The sequence below is a fragment of the Entelurus aequoreus genome, unplaced genomic scaffold (genome assembly GCF_033978785.1).
Source record: "Entelurus aequoreus isolate RoL-2023_Sb unplaced genomic scaffold, RoL_Eaeq_v1.1 HiC_scaffold_85, whole genome shotgun sequence".
Taxonomy (NCBI): domain Eukaryota; kingdom Metazoa; phylum Chordata; class Actinopteri; order Syngnathiformes; family Syngnathidae; genus Entelurus; species Entelurus aequoreus.
Window position 1 is genome coordinate 154373 of NW_026908017.1, and position 15802 is coordinate 170174.

Here is a 15802-nt window from a genome sequence, read left to right on the forward strand (position 1 = left end):
GGACAAGTCGCCACCTCATCGCAGGGCCAACACAGATAGACAGACAACATTCACACTCACATTCACACACTAGGGCCAATTTAGTGTTGACAATCAACCTATCATGTTCTTCTTAAATGCAGTTAAGTACTGTAAATGTTGTTGCATTTTTCAAAAAATATCGACCAGCAGTAAGTTACTGTAAAACCTACAGTGTAATTCAGTATTTTTCAGACTTGTTTCTTGGGTCCGCCCACAATTCGTCCAACCGAGCTTCATTTCACCTGGCCGACCCTGCTAAATCCATCCTACTGCATCGTGTGTTTTTGATAACAAGGTAAGAGTCACTTGTACCTTGATGTGTCATTTTCTGTTTGAATTACTTTATATATATATTTATAAAGTCCGAAATGACATAGCGTCACAGTCAGCATCACAGACACTATCGTTGACCACGCGCATGTACCGCCGCATGCTAGCTAGCTAAGTTTTCTTCTTTTTTGTCATAGTCATCATAAAAGATGATAACTTGCAACATTTGTGCTACGACTTGCAGCAATGTATTTGCGTATGTTAGACACATGCGAAGTCATAGTTGTATGCCTAATGCATCGTTTAAGTGTGCTTTCCCTAAATGCACAAGAGTTTTTTCCAACTTCTCAGCCTTCAAAACTCACAGCCGTCGTCATAAATATGGCAAGAGTAGGACTGATATGTATAGCGCAGAAGGTTTACCTTGTAATATTGTCTCATGTAGCGCGAAGTGCGATGATATACGGGCCTTTCTCCTGCATTTGAAAAGTCATATTACCGAAGGTAGGACAGTTACGTGCCCCTTCAGTCAATGTGAAAAAAGATTTACAGTTAAGTCTACTTTCACATCGCACGTGTCAAGGAAGCACTACGGCTACACTGAACGAAGTTTGACTTGATCAACAGCAAATCCAAGCAGCTCTTGTGTTATTAACACTGATGATGACTATTGTGATATGCAACTTGAGGATTCAGGATATTCCTGTTATGAAGACATGGAGGTCTACTTGCATTAAAAAAATGTTCACAGCACTGAAAAAAGGTTGAGAACCACTGCCTTAGGACAGTGGTTCTCAACCTTTTTTCAGTGATGTACCCCTGTGAACATTTTTTAAATTCAAGTACCCCCTAATCAGAGCAAAGCATTTTTGGTTGAAAAAAAGAGATAAAGAAGTAAAATACAGCACTATGTCATCAGTTTCTGATTTATTAAATTGTATAACAGTGCAAAATATTGCTCATTTATTGTGGTCTTTCTTGAACTATTTGGAAAAAAAGATATAAAAATAACTAAAAACTTGTTGAAAAATAACCAAGTGATTCAATTATAAATACAGATTTTTACACATAGAAGTAATCAACTTAAAGTGCCCTCTTTGGGGATTGTAATAGAGATCCATCTGGATTCATGAACTTCATTCTCAACATTTCTTCACAAAAAAAGAAATCTTTAACATCAATATTTATGGAACATGTCCACTACGCTTTAACCAAGCCTCCATTGTTTTCTACATGGATAGTTGATTGACAGTTGGTGCCGTGTGGCACCGCCAGGTAGGGTCAAACCATCATGGCATGGGGGAAACTCTGGCTTTATGGTAATGAATGGAATAGCCTACTTGATTAGTTGTTCAGTTTATGAACTTACATTCATATTTTGTCGAAGTATTATTCAATAAATATATTTATAAAGGATTTTTGAATTGTTGCTATTTTTAGAATATTTAAAAAAATCTCACGTACCCCTTGGCATACCTTCAAGTACCCCCAGGAGTACGCGTACCCCCATTTGAGAACCACTGCCTTAGGAGACTAGATGTAAACAGAGGAAAGAGAGAGCGAGTGAGGTGGCCATTCCAAATACTTTTAAAATGCTACCCATATTGGATACTGTTTAGTAACATAAACTGCATTTCTTGACTGTACCAGTTGCTGGTGACAAAGTCACAATAAAACGTTGGATGATCAGCATGGAAGGTGATGTCATCTGCAAAGGCGTCCAACTTAGCTTAATCTCAGGGCTTACTGCTCTTCTTGCCACCTACTATGTGTTCAACTTGGAATACCAAGAGGAAGGTCCTCGGACATTGGAATTTGTTCATTATACTGTAAAGCTCAGTCTATAGTGCTTACAATTATTTTACTGTAATTAACTGTTAATGGATATTACAGTAGATACACTAAAATAACAGTGTAATGCCGCTAAACAGATGACAGTATTATGCTGTGAAGCGTATATTTGATACAGCACAGTACTGTGATACTTTTTACAGTAATAAACTGTAGTGATAAATCACAGTATGTGTGCTGTAGAAAAACAGTTTTATACTGGAACCATTAGCTGCCAGTAGGTTACTGTAATTAAACGGTGAAAATTCTTACAGTAAGGGAGAGACCCGCCACCCAGCGGAGAAAACTCATTTCGGCCGCCAGCCTGTGCATCTCACGATCCACTCTTCCCTCACTCATGAACAAGACTCCAGGTACTTGAACTCATCCACTTGGGGCAAGATCTCCTGCCCAACCTCGAAATGGCACTCCACCCTTTCCCGGGCGAGAACCTCGGACTTGGAGGTGCTGATTCTCATCCCAGTCGCTTCACACTCGGCTGCGAACCAATCCAATGAGAGCTGAAGATCCTGGCCAGTTAAAGCCATAAGGACCACATCATCTGCAAAAAGGAGAGACCTAATCCTGCAGCCACCAAACCGGATCCCCTCAACGCCATGACTGCGCCTAGAAATTCTGTCCATAAAATTTATGAACACATTTGGTGACTAAGGGCAGCCAACACGAGGGTTGGACTCCGGTCCAACCCTCACTGGAAAGGGGTCCGACTTACTGCTGGCAATGCGGACCAAGCTCTGACACTGATCATACAGGGAGCGACCCGCCACAATCAGACATGCCGATACCCCATACTCTCTGAGCACTCCCCACAGGACTTCCCGGGGTGGCCACGGTCGAATGTCTTCTTCAAGTCCACAAAGCACATGTAGACTGGTTGGACAAACTCCCATGCACACTCAAGGACCCTGCCGAGAGTATAGAGCTGGTCTACCGTTCCACGACCAGGACGAAAACCACACTGTTCGTCCTGGATCCGAGGTTCCTCCTCTCCAGTACACATGAATAGACCTTACCGGGAAGGCTGAGGAGTGTGATCTACGATAGTTGGAACACACCCTCCGGTTCCCCTTCTTAAAGAGAGGAACCACCACCCCGGTCTGCCAATCCAGAGGTACCGCCCCTGATGTCCATGCGATGTTGCAGAGTCTTGTCAACTAAAACAGCCCCACAGCATCCAGAGCCTTAAGGAACTCCGGACGGAGCTCATCCACCCCCGCGGCCTTGCCACCGAGGAGCTTTTTAACTACCTTGGCAACCTCAGCCCCAGAAATAGGAGAGCCCACCACAGATTGCCCAGGCACTGCTTGGCCTGTCGGTATGCCCGCTGCCTCTGGAGTCCCATGAGCCAAAAGGACCAGATAAGCTCTTTCTTCAGCTTGACGGCATCCCGCACTGCTGGTGGCCACCAGCGGGTTCTAGGATTACCGCCACGACAGGCACCAAACACCTTGCGGCCACAGCTCCAATCAGCTGGCTTGACAAGAGAGGCACGGAACATGATCCATTCAGACTCAATGTCCAGCACCTCCTTTGTGACATGTTCAAAGTTCCTCCGGAGGTAGAAAAAGAAACTCTCTCTGACAGGAGACTGCTAGGCATTCCCAAAAGACTCTCACAATGCGTTTGGGCCTGCCAGGTCTGTCCGGGATCCTACCCCACCATCGGAGCCAGCTCACCAGGTGGTGATCGGTAGAAAGCTCGCCCCTCTCTTCACCCGAGTGTCCAAAACATGAGGCCGCAAATCCCATGACACAACTACAAAGTCAATAATGGAACTGCGGCCGAGGGTGTCCTGGTGCCAAGTGCACATATGGACACCCTTATGTTTGAACATTGTGTTTGTTATGGACAATCCGTGACTAGCACAAAAGTCCAATAACAAAGCACCACTTGGGTTCAGATCCGGGTGGCCATTTTACCCAATCACGACTCTCCAGGTTTCAAAGTCGTTGCCAACATGAGCGTTGAAGACCCCCAGCAGAACAAAGGAATCACCCGAGGGAGCACTCTCAAGGGAATCCAAAAAGAGTGGGTACTCTGAGCTGCTGTTTGGTGCGTAAACACCAACAACAGTCAGGACCCGTCACCCAACCCGAAAGCGGAGGGAAGTTACCATCTCGTCTTCTGGGTTAAGTCCAACGTGCAGGCTTTGAGCCGGGGGGCAACAAGAATTGCCAACCCAGCCTCTCATTACTTGCAACGCCAGAGTGGAAGAGAGTCCAAACCCTTCTTGAGAGAACAGGTCCCAGAGCCCTCGCTGTGCGTCGAAGTGAGTCCAGCTTTATCTAGCCGGGAACTTCTCCACCTCGCGAGGTGACGTTCCACGTCCCAAGAGCGAGCTTATGTAGCCGATAATCGGACCGCCAAGTGCCCTGCCTTCGGCTTCCGCCCAGCTAACACTGCACCCGACCTCTATGACCCAGCCCATGAGTGGTGAGCCTATTGCAGGGGGGACCCACGTTGCCTCTTCGAGCTGGGCCCCATGGGCACCAGTCGCTCGCCATCGTGCCCCACCTCTGGGCCTGGCTCCACAGGGGAGCCACGGTGACCCGCGTCCGGGCGAGAAAATATCTAGGTCCTCGATTTGTACTTTTCATAAAGGTCTTTGAGCTGCTCTTTGTCTGATTCCTCACCTAGGACCTGTTGTCTTGGGGGACCCTACCAGGGGGCATAGAAGCCCCCGGACAACATAGCTCCTAGGATCAGTGGGACACGCAAGCCACAAAGGTGGCGGCTCAGAAAGCAGGTTATATAAACATAACTCCAAAACCAAACATGCACGATGTCTAAACATGCCTGTAATATTGTATCAATGTGAGTTTTACTAGAATCGGTTGTTTTTTTAAGGCTTGCAAACACAAAAAGTTTTTTTTACTCAATATGACAGTAAGTTCTTAAAATGCTGAGATAATGTGAAAAAAAGCAATACAAATTTATTCCAACATAATTCCTAAACCAAACATGCAAAATGTCTAAAAATGCCTGTAATATTGAATCCATGTGAGTTTTACTAGAATCATTTGTTTTTGTAAGGTTTGCAAATACAAAAATTGAGTTTTATGACAGACACAAGTTAGTTTTTTTACTCATTATAACAGTATAGATGTCATACTATATATTAAAGTTATATAAACATAACTCCAAAACCAAACGTGCATTATGTCCAAAATTGCCTGTAATATTGTATAGATGTGAGTTTTACTAGAATCAGGTTTGCAAATACAAAAATTGGGTTTTATGACAGTATACTGTCACACTCAATATGACAGTATAACTGTCATACTAAATCCATCCATTTTCTTCCGCTTATCCGAGGTCGGGTTGCGGGGGCAGCAGCCTAAGCAGAGAGCCCAGACTTCCCTCTCCCCAGCCACTTCATCCAGCTCTTCTCGGGGGATCCCGAGGCGTTCCCAGGCCATAGTCTTTCCAATGTATCCTAGGTCTTCCCCATGGCCTCCTGCCGTTCGGACCTAGGGAGGTGTTCGGGTGGCATCCTGAGCAGATGCCCGAACCACCTCATCTGGCTCCTCTCAATGTGGAGGAGCAGCGGCTTTACACTGAGTTCCTCCCAGATGACAGAGCTTCTCACCCTATCTCTAAGGGAGAGACCCACCACCCGGCGGAGGAAACTCATTTCGGCCGCTTGTACCCGTGACCTTGTCCTTTCGGTCATAACCCAAAGCTCATGACCATAGGTGAGGATGGGAACGTTGATCGACCGGTAAATTGAAAGCTTTTCCTTCTGGCTCAGCTCCTTCTTCACCACAACGGATCGATATAGCGTCCTCATTACTGAAGACGCCGCACCGATCCGCCTGTAGATCTCACAATCCACTCTATCATCACTCGTGAACAAGACTCCTAGGTACTTGAACTCCTTCACTTGGGGCAAGATCTCTTTCCCAACCTCGAGATGGCACTCCACCCTTTCCCGGGCGAGAACCATGGACTCGGACTTGGAGGTGCTGATTCTCATCCCGGTCGCTTCACTGCGAACCGATCCAATGAAAGCTGAAGATCTTGGCCAGTTGAAGCCATCAGGACCACATCATCTGCAAAAAGCAGAGACCTAATCCTGCAGCCACCAAACCAGGCGCAGTCATGGCGTTGAGGGGATCCTCAAAGCCATGACTGCGCCTAGATATTCTGTCCAATAAAGTTATGAACAGAATCGGTGACAAAGGGCAGCCTTGGCGGAGTCCAACCCTCACTGGAAAGGGGTCCGACATACTGCCGGCAATGCGGACCAAGCTCTGACACTGATCATACAGGGAGACACCCGCCACAATCAGACATGCCGATACTCCATACTCTCTGAGCACTCCCCACAGGATTTACCGGGGACCAAGGTCGAATGTCTTCTCCAAGTCCACAAAACTTATGTAGACTGGTTGGGCAAACTCCCATGCACACTCAAGGACCCTGCCGAGAGTATAGAGCTGGTCTACCGTTCCACGACCAGGACGAAAACCACACTGTTCGTCCTGGATCCGAGGTTCCTCCTCTCCATTACACATGAATAGACCTTACCGGGAAGGCTGAGGAGTGTGATCTACGATATTTGGAACACACCCTCCGGTTCCCCTTCTTAAAGAGAGGTACCACCACCCCGGTCTGCCAATCCAGAGGTACCGCCCCCGATGTAGACGCAATGTTGCAGAGTCTTGTCAACCAAGACTGCCCCACAGCATCCAGAGCCTTAAGGAACTCCGGACGGAGCTCATATCCCCGGGGCCTTGCCACCGAGGAGCTTTTTAACTACCTTGGCAACCTCAGCCCCAGAAATAGGAGAGCCCACCACAGACTTCCCAGGCACTTCCTCATAGGAAGACGTGTTGGTGGGACTGAGGAGGTCTCGCTTGGCCTGTCGGTATGCCCACTGCCTCTGAAGTCCCATGAGCCAAAAGGACCCGGTGGCTCTTTCTTCAGCTTGACAGCATCCCTCACTGCTGGTGGATTACCGCCACGACAGGCACCAAACACCTTGCGGCCACAGCTTCAATCAGCTGGCTCAACAAGAGAGGAACGGTCCAGAACATGGTCCACTCAGACTCAATGTCCAGCACCTCCCTCGTGACATGTTCAAAGTTCTTCCGGACATGTTCAAAGTTCTTCAGGAGACTCTGCTAGGTGTTCCCAGCAGACCCTTACAATGCGTTTGGGCCCGCCAGGTCTGACCGGCATCCTCCCCTACCATCGGAGCCAGCTCACCACCAGGTGGTGGTTGGTAGAAAGCTCTGCCCCTCTCTTCAGCGAGTGCCTGAAACATGAGGCCGCAAATCCCATGACACAACTACAAAGTCAATCATGCGGCCAAGGGTGTCCTTGTGCCAAGTGCACATATGGACACCCTTATGTTTGAACATTGTGTTTGTTATGGACAATCCGTGACAAGCACAAAAGTCCAATAACAAAGCACCACTTGGGTTCAGATCCGGGTGGCCATTTTTCCCAATCACGACTCTCCAGGTTTCACTGTCGTTGCCAACATAGCGTTGAAGTCCACCAGCAGAACAAGGGAATCACCCGCGGGAGCACTCTCCAGTACTCCCTCAAGGGAATCCAAAAAGAGTTGGTACTCTGAGCTGCTGTTTGGTGTGTAAACACAAACAACAATCAGGACCCGTCACCCAACCCGAAGGCTGAAGGAAGCTACCATCTCGTCTATTGGGTTTAAAGTCCAACGTGCAGGCTTCGAGCCGGGGGGCAACAAGAATTGCCACCCCAGCCTCTCATTAGATGCAACGCCAGTGTGGAATCTCTTCCACTCTGGCGTTGCAAGTAATGAAAGTTCAGTTCAGTCCAGCCCCTCTGAGAGAACAGGTTCCAGAGCCCTTGCTGTGAGTCCAACTATATCTAGCCGGGAACGTCTCCACCTCATGCACCAGCTCAGGCTCCTTCCCTCCCAGCGAGGTAACGTTCCATGTCCCAAGAGCGAGCTTATGTAGCCGATAATCGGACCACCAAGTGCCCTGCCTTCGGCTGCCGCCCAGCTCACACTGCACCCTCTATGACCCAGCCCATGAGTGGTGAGCCCTGGAGGGGGGATCCACGTTGCCTCTTCGAGCTGAGCACGGCTGGGCCCCATGGGGACTGGCCCGTCAATCGCCATCGTGCCACACCTCTGGGCCTGGCTCCACAGGGGAGCCACGGTGACCTGCGTCCGGGCGAGAAAAAATCTAGGTCCTCAATTGTACTTTTAATAAAGGTCTTTGAGCTGCTCTTTGTCTGATCCCTCACCTAGGACCTGTTTGTCCTGGATCAGTGGGACACGCAAACCACAAAGGTGGTTCAGAAAGGATGTTGTGTTTATGTTGTGTTACGGTGCGGATGTTCTCCCGAAATGTGTTTGTCATTCTTGTTTGGTGTGGATTCACAGTGTGGCGTATATTTCTAAAAGTGTTAAAGTTTTTTATTTGGCTACCGTCAGTGTAACCTGTATCGCTGTTGATGAAGTATGCGTTGCATTCAATTGTGTGTGGGTGCAGAAGCTGCACTGACATGAAACTGGGCTGGCACTCGTTTGACTAGCTGGAAAAAAAAAAAAAATTCGGGAGGAGTGCTGGAGTCACTCCCGGGAGGGTTGGCAAGTATTAGAAGTAGCGGCACTGCCGCAATGTATAATCGAAGGTCCAGCTTTAGTGTTAATTTGATATTGCCTCAAGGGCCAAGTCAAATTACACGTTGGGCCAAATTTGGCCCACGGGCCAGAGTTTGACACCCATGACCTTCACTGTCAAAAATTACTGTAAAAATAAAAAATAAAATTACAGTTATATACTCCATCCATCCATCCATGTTCTACCGCTTATTCCCTTCGGGGTCGCGGGGGGCGCTGGAGCCTATCTCAGCTACAATCAGGCGGAAGGCGGGGTACACCCTGGACAAGTCGCCACCTCATCGCAGGGCCAACACAGATAGACAGACAACATTCACACTCACATTCACACACTAGGGCCAATTTAGTGTTGCCAATCAACCTATCATGTTCTTCTTAAATGCAGTTAAGTACTGTAAATTTTGTTGCATTTTTCAAAAAATATCGACCAGCAGTAAGTTACTGTAAAACCTACAGTGTAATTCAGTATTTTTCAGACTTGTTTCTTGGGTCCGCCCACAATTCGTCCAACCGAGCTTCATTTCACCTGGCCGACCCTGCTAAATCCATCCTACTGCATCGTGTGTTGTTGATAACAAGGTAAGAGTCACTTGTACCTTGATGTGTCATTTTCTGTTTGAATTACTTTATATATATATTTATAAAGTCCGAAATGACATAGTGTCACAGTCAGCATCACAGACACTATCGTTGACCACGCGCATGTACCGCCGCATGCTAGCTAGCTAAGTTTTCTTCTTTTTTGTCATAGTCATCATAAAAGATGATAACTTGCAACATATGTGCTACGACTTGCAGCAATGTATTTGCGTATGTTAGACACATGCGAAGTCATAGTTGTATGCCTAATGCATCGTTTAAGTGTGCTTTCCCTAAATGCACAAGAGTTTTTTCCAACTTCTCAGCCTTCAAAACTCACAGCCGTCGTCATAAATATGGCAAGAGTAGGACTGATATGTATAGCGCAGAAGGTTTACCTTGTAATATTGTCTCATGTAGCGCGAAGTGCGATGATATACGGGCCTTTCTCCTGCATTTGAAAAGTCATATTACCGAAGGTAGGACAGTTACGTGCCCCTTCAGTCAATGTGAAAAAAGATTTACAGTTAAGTCTACTTTCACATCGCACGTGTCAAGGAAGCACTACGGCTACACTGAACGAAGTTTGACTTGATCAACAGCAAATCCAAGCAGCTCTTGTGTTATTAACACTGATGATGACTATTGTGATCTGCAACTTGAGGATTCAGGATATTCCTGTTATGAAGACATGGAGGTCTACTTGCATTAAAAAAATGTTTACATCACTGAAAAAAGGTTGAGAACCACTGTCCTAAGGCAGTGGTTCTCAACCTTTTTTCAGTGATGTACCCCTGTGAACATTTTTTAAATTCAAGTACCCCCTAATCAGAGCAAAGCATTTTTGGTTGAAAAAAAGAGATAAAGAAGTAAAATACAGCACTATGTCATCAGTTTCTGATTTATTAAATTGTATAACAGTGCAAAATATTGCTCATTTGTTGTGGTCTTTCTTGAACTATTTGGAAAAAAAGATATAAAAATAACTAAAAACTTGTTGAAAAATAACCAAGTGATTCAATTATAAATAAAGATTTTTACACATAGAAGTAATCAACTTAAAGTGCCCTCTTTGGGGATTGTAATAGAGATCCATCTGGATTCATGAACTTCATTCTCAACATTTCTTCACAAAAAAAGAAATCTTTAACATCAATATTTAAGGAACATGTCCACTACGCTTTAACCAAGCCTCCATTGTTTTCTACATGGATAGTTGATTGACAGTTGGTGCCGTGTGGCACCGCCAGGTAGGGTCAAACCATCATGGCATGGGGGAAACTCTGGCTTTATGGTAATGAATGGAATAGCCTACTTGATTAGTTGTTCAGTTTATGAACTTACATTCATATTTTGTCGAAGTATTATTCAATAAATATATTTATAAAGGATTTTTGAATTGTTGCTATTTTTAGAATATTTAAAAAAAATCTCACGTACCCCTTGGCATACCTTCAAGTACCCCCAGGAGTACGCGTACCCCCATTTGAGAACCACTGCCTTAGGAGACTAGATGTAAACAGAGGAAAGAGAGAGCGAGTGAGGTGGCCATTCCAAATACTTTTAAAATGCTACCCATATTGGATACTGTTTAGGAACATAAACTGCATTTCTTGACTGTACCAGTTGCTGGTGACAAATTCACAATAAAACGTTGGATGATCAGCATGGAAGGTGATGTCATCTGCAAAGGCGTCCAACCTAGCTTAATCTCAGGGCTTGCTGCCCTTCTTGCCACCTACTATGTGTTCAACTTGGAATACCAAGAGGAAGGTCCTCGGACATTGGAATTTGTTTAAAGGTAAATCCTCTTGATACTGTTAAAATACTGTTAGGATATTTTATTTTATATTTCTCACCTCTGTTCAGGAATTTGACTTGTCATTTCCCCAATTTGGTGCCTTAAATCAATGACTCTTCTGTTCCTTTGTGGACCTTCTTATTAGGGACCGAAGCACCAGTTTGACTCTAGGATACAGAGAAGGTAGGTAATGTGCAGGTAAAGATATGTTGACTGGGTCAAAGAAGGAAGCACCTGTTTGACCCCAGGATGCAGAAAAAGTAGATAATTTGCAGGTAAAGACATGTTGACTGGATGATGGCAGGAAGCACCAGCTTGACCCGAGAATGCAGAGCAAGTAGGTAATGTGCGGGTGAAGATATGTTGAATGGGTAAAGGCAGGAAGCACCAGTGTGACCCCACTATGCAGGGAAGGTAGGTAATGTGCGGGTGAAGGTATGTTGAATGGGTGAAAGAAGGAAGCGCAGGTGTGGTCGAGGCCATGCAGACAAGGTAGGTATGTGCAGGTGAAGATATGTTGTATGGTGAAAGAAAGAAGCACCAGTGTGACCCAAGGATGCAGGGAAGGTAGGTAATGTGCAGGTAAAGATATGTTGAATGGGTGAAGGCAGGAAACACCAGCTAGACGCCAGGATACAGAGAAGGTAGGTAATGTGCAGGTAAAGATATGTTGAATGAGTAAAGGCAGGAAACACCAGCTTGACTCCAGGATATAGAGAAGGTAGGTAATGTGCAGGTAAAGATATGTTGAATGGGTAAAGGTAGAAAGCACCAGCGTGACCACACTATGCAGAGAAGGTAGGTAATGTGCAGGTAAAGATATGTTGAATGGGTAAAGGCAAGAAGCACCAGTGTGACCCCAGGATGCAGAGAAGATAGGTAATGAGCAGGTAACGATATGTTAAATGGGTGAAAGCAGGAAACATCAGCGTAAATACACGGTCCCGTAGATGGAGAGAAAACATGAATAGAGAGAGGGGTTGGGGAGGCTTTAGCATTGTCTTCCTCTCTGAATTTGTCTTAATGGGTTTTAGAGCATTCACTCATCTACAGCTGTGGTTATGGTATAGGCTCACATATATCCTAAAATTGATATTAATATCTGTGCAGTGCATATTCCTAAATAACAATGTGAGGGGGGTTCTGTATCGACTACAAGTAATCTTCAATCACAACAGAATATCTAATATGCTTTCTCTCTTTTTTAGGCGATTCATTGGCGTTAACCCTGAGAGGGGAACAAAGGCTAGCCAGGGAAAGGTGGTGTCCAAGAAGACCGGGAAGCTGGTCCAGAAAAAGGCAGCAACTGTAAATCCTCACGTAGCCACCCTTATAAAACATCTCACAGACTTTGAGTGGGGCTTTATGTAGCCGACAACTAAACACTGGACTCGTGTTCAGTGTTTTGTCTCCAGCTAGAAATTAAGTGGACATGTTATACATGTTAAAATGCTTTACTGAAAATAAGAAGAATGCACTAAATGTACATTGAATGTATTTGATGCACTTTAAAATAATTGGTTAATAAAAACATAATCTTGCAAGGCCATTTCTCCAGTCATTTTTATGCCAGCAGATTGCAGGGGTTTTGATTTTGAAAAATTAAAAGTTCAACTCATTAACTTCTAGTGGCATTATACTGTAAAGCTCAGTCTATAGTGCTTACAATTATTTTACTGTAATTAACTGTTAATGGATATTACAGTAGATACACTAAAATAACAGTGTAATGCCGCTAAACAGATGACAGTATTATGCTGTGAAGCGTATATTTGATACAGCACAGTACTGTGATACTTTTTACAGTAATAAACTGTAGTGATAAATCACAGTATGTGTGCTGTAGAAAAACAGTTTTATACTGGAACCATTAGCTGCCAGTAGGTTACTGTAATTAAACGGTGAAAATTCTTACAGTAAGGGAGAGACCCGCCACCCAGCGGAGAAAACTCATTTCGGCCGCCAGCCTGTGCATCTCACGATCCACTCTTCCCTCACTCATGAACAAGACTCCAGGTACTTGAACTCATCCACTTGGGGCAAGATCTCCTGCCCAACCTCGAAATGGCACTCCACCCTTTCCCGGGCGAGAACCTCGGACTTGGAGGTGCTGATTCTCATCCCAGTCGCTTCACACTCGGCTGCGAACCAATCCAACGAGAGCTGAAGATCCTGGCCAGTTAAAGCCATAAGGACCACATCATCTGCAAAAAGGAGAGACCTAATCCTGCAGCCACCAAACCGGATCCCCTCAACGCCATTACTGCGCCTAGAAATTCTGTCCATAAAATTTATGAACACAGTTGGTGACTAAGGGCAGCCAACACGAGGGTTGGACTCCGGTCCAACCCTCACTGGAAAGGGGTCCGACTTACTGCTGGCAATGCGGACCAAGCTCTGACACTGATCATACAGGGAGCGACCCGCCACAATCAGACATGCCGATACCCCATACTCTCTGAGCACTCCCCACAGGACTTCCCGGGGTGGCCACGGTCGAATGTCTTCTTCAAGTCCACAAAGCACATGTAGACTGGTTGGACAAACTCCCATGCACACTCAAGGACCCTGCCGAGAGTATAGAGCTGGTCTACCGTTCCACGACCAGGACGAAAACCACACTGTTCGTCCTGGATCCGAGGTTCCTCCTCTCCAGTACACATGAATAGACCTTACCGGGAAGGCTGAGGAGTGTGATCTACGATAGTTGGAACACACCCTCCGGTTCCCCTTCTTAAAGAGAGGAACCACCACCCCGGTCTGCCAATCCAGAGGTACCGCCCCTGATGTCCATGCGATGTTGCAGAGTCTTGTCAACTAAAACAGCCCCACAGCATCCAGAGCCTTAAGGAACTCCCACCGAGGAGCTTTTTAACTACCTTGGCAACCTCAGCCCCAGAAATAGGAGAGCCCACCACAGATTGCCCAGGCACTGCTTGGCCTGTCGGTATGCCCGCTGCCTCTGGAGTCCCATGAGCCAAAAGGACCAGATAAGCTCTTTCTTCAGCTTGACGGCATCCCGCACTGCTGGTGGCCACCAGCGGGTTCTAGGATTACCGCCACGACAGGCACAAAACACCTTGCGGCCACAGCTCCAATCAGCTGGCTTGACAAGAGAGGCACGGAACATGATCCATTCAGACTCAATGTCCAGCACCTCCTTTGTGACATGTTCAAAGTTCCTCCGGAGGTAGAAAAAGAAACTCTCTCTGACAGGAGACTGCTAGGCATTCCCAAAAGACTCTCACAATGCGTTTGGGCCTGCCAGGTCTGTCCGGGATCCTACTCCACCATCGGAGCCAGCTCACCAGGTGGTGATCGGTAGAAAGCTCGCCCCTCTCTTCACCCGAGTGTCCAAAACATGAGGCCGCAAATCCCATGACACAACTACAAAGTCAATAATGGAACTGCGGCCGAGGGTGTCCTGGTGCCAAGTGCACATATGGACACCCTTATGTTTGAACATTGTGTTTGTTATGGACAATCCGTGACGAGCACAAAAGTCCAATAATAAAGCACCACTTGGGTTCAGATCCGGGTGGCCATTTTTCCCAATCACGACTCTCCAGGTTTCAAAGTCGTTGCCAACATGAGCGTTGAAGACCCCCATTAGAACAAAGGAATCACCCGAGGGAGCACTCTCAAGGGAATCCAAAAAGAGTGGGTACTCTGAGCTGCTGTTTGGTGCGTAAATACCAACAACAGTCAGGACCCGTCACCCAACCCGAAAGTGGAGGGAAGTTACCATCTCGTCTTCTGGGTTAAGTCCAACGTACAGGCTTTGAGCCGGGGGGCAACAAGAATTGCCAACCCAGCCTCTCATTACTTGCAACGCCAGAGTGGAAGAGAGTCCAACCCCTCTTGAGAGAACAGGTTCCAAAGCCCTTGCTGTGCGTCGAAGTGAGTCCAGCTTTATCTAGCCGGGAACTACACCACCTCGCGAGGTGACGTTCCACGTCCCAAGAGCGAGCTTATGTAGCCGATAATCGGACCGCCAAGTGCCCTGCCTTCGGCTTCCGCCCAGCTAACACTGCACCCGACCTCTATGACCCAGCCCATGAGTGGTGAGCCTATTGCAGGGGGGACCCACGTTGAATCTTCGAGCTGGGCCCCATGGGCACCAGTCGCTCGCCATCGTGCCCCACCTCTGGGCCTGGCTCCACAGGGGAGCCACGGTGACCCGCGTCCGGGCGAGAAAATATCTAGGTCCTCGATTTGTACTTTTCATAAAGGTCTTTGAGCTGCTCTTTGTCTGATTCCTCACCTAGGACCTGTTTGTCTTGGGGGACCCTACCAGGGGGCATAGAAGCCCCCGGACAACAAAGCTCCTAGGATCAGTGGGACACGCAAACCACAAAGGTGGCGGCTCAGAAAGCAGGTTATATAAACATAACTCCAAAACTAAACATGCAAGATGTCTAAACATGCCTGTAATATTGTATCAATGTGAGTTTTACTAGAATCGGTTGTTTTTTTAAGGCTTGCAAACACAAAAAGTTTTTTTTACTCAATATGACAGTAAGTTCTTAAAATGCTGAGATAATGTGAAAAAAAGCAATACAAATTTATTCCAACATAATTCCTAAACCAAACATGCAAAATGTCTAAAAATGCCTGTAATATTGAATCCATGTGAGTTTTACTAGAATCATTTGTTTTTG

At 46.4% G+C, this 15802-nt stretch overlaps 1 long non-coding RNA gene across 1 annotated transcript; it reads left to right on the forward strand.

Moving 5' to 3' along the window:
• The first annotated feature begins 233 nt into the window (after nucleotides 1-233).
• On the forward strand, nucleotides 234-2013 carry LOC133645444 (uncharacterized). Its single transcript, XR_009825118.1, has 3 exons — nucleotides 234-316; nucleotides 1775-1859; nucleotides 1942-2013. It is a non-coding gene; the product is annotated as an uncharacterized LOC133645444 (long non-coding RNA).
• The last annotated feature ends 13789 nt before the right edge of the window (nucleotides 2014-15802 follow it).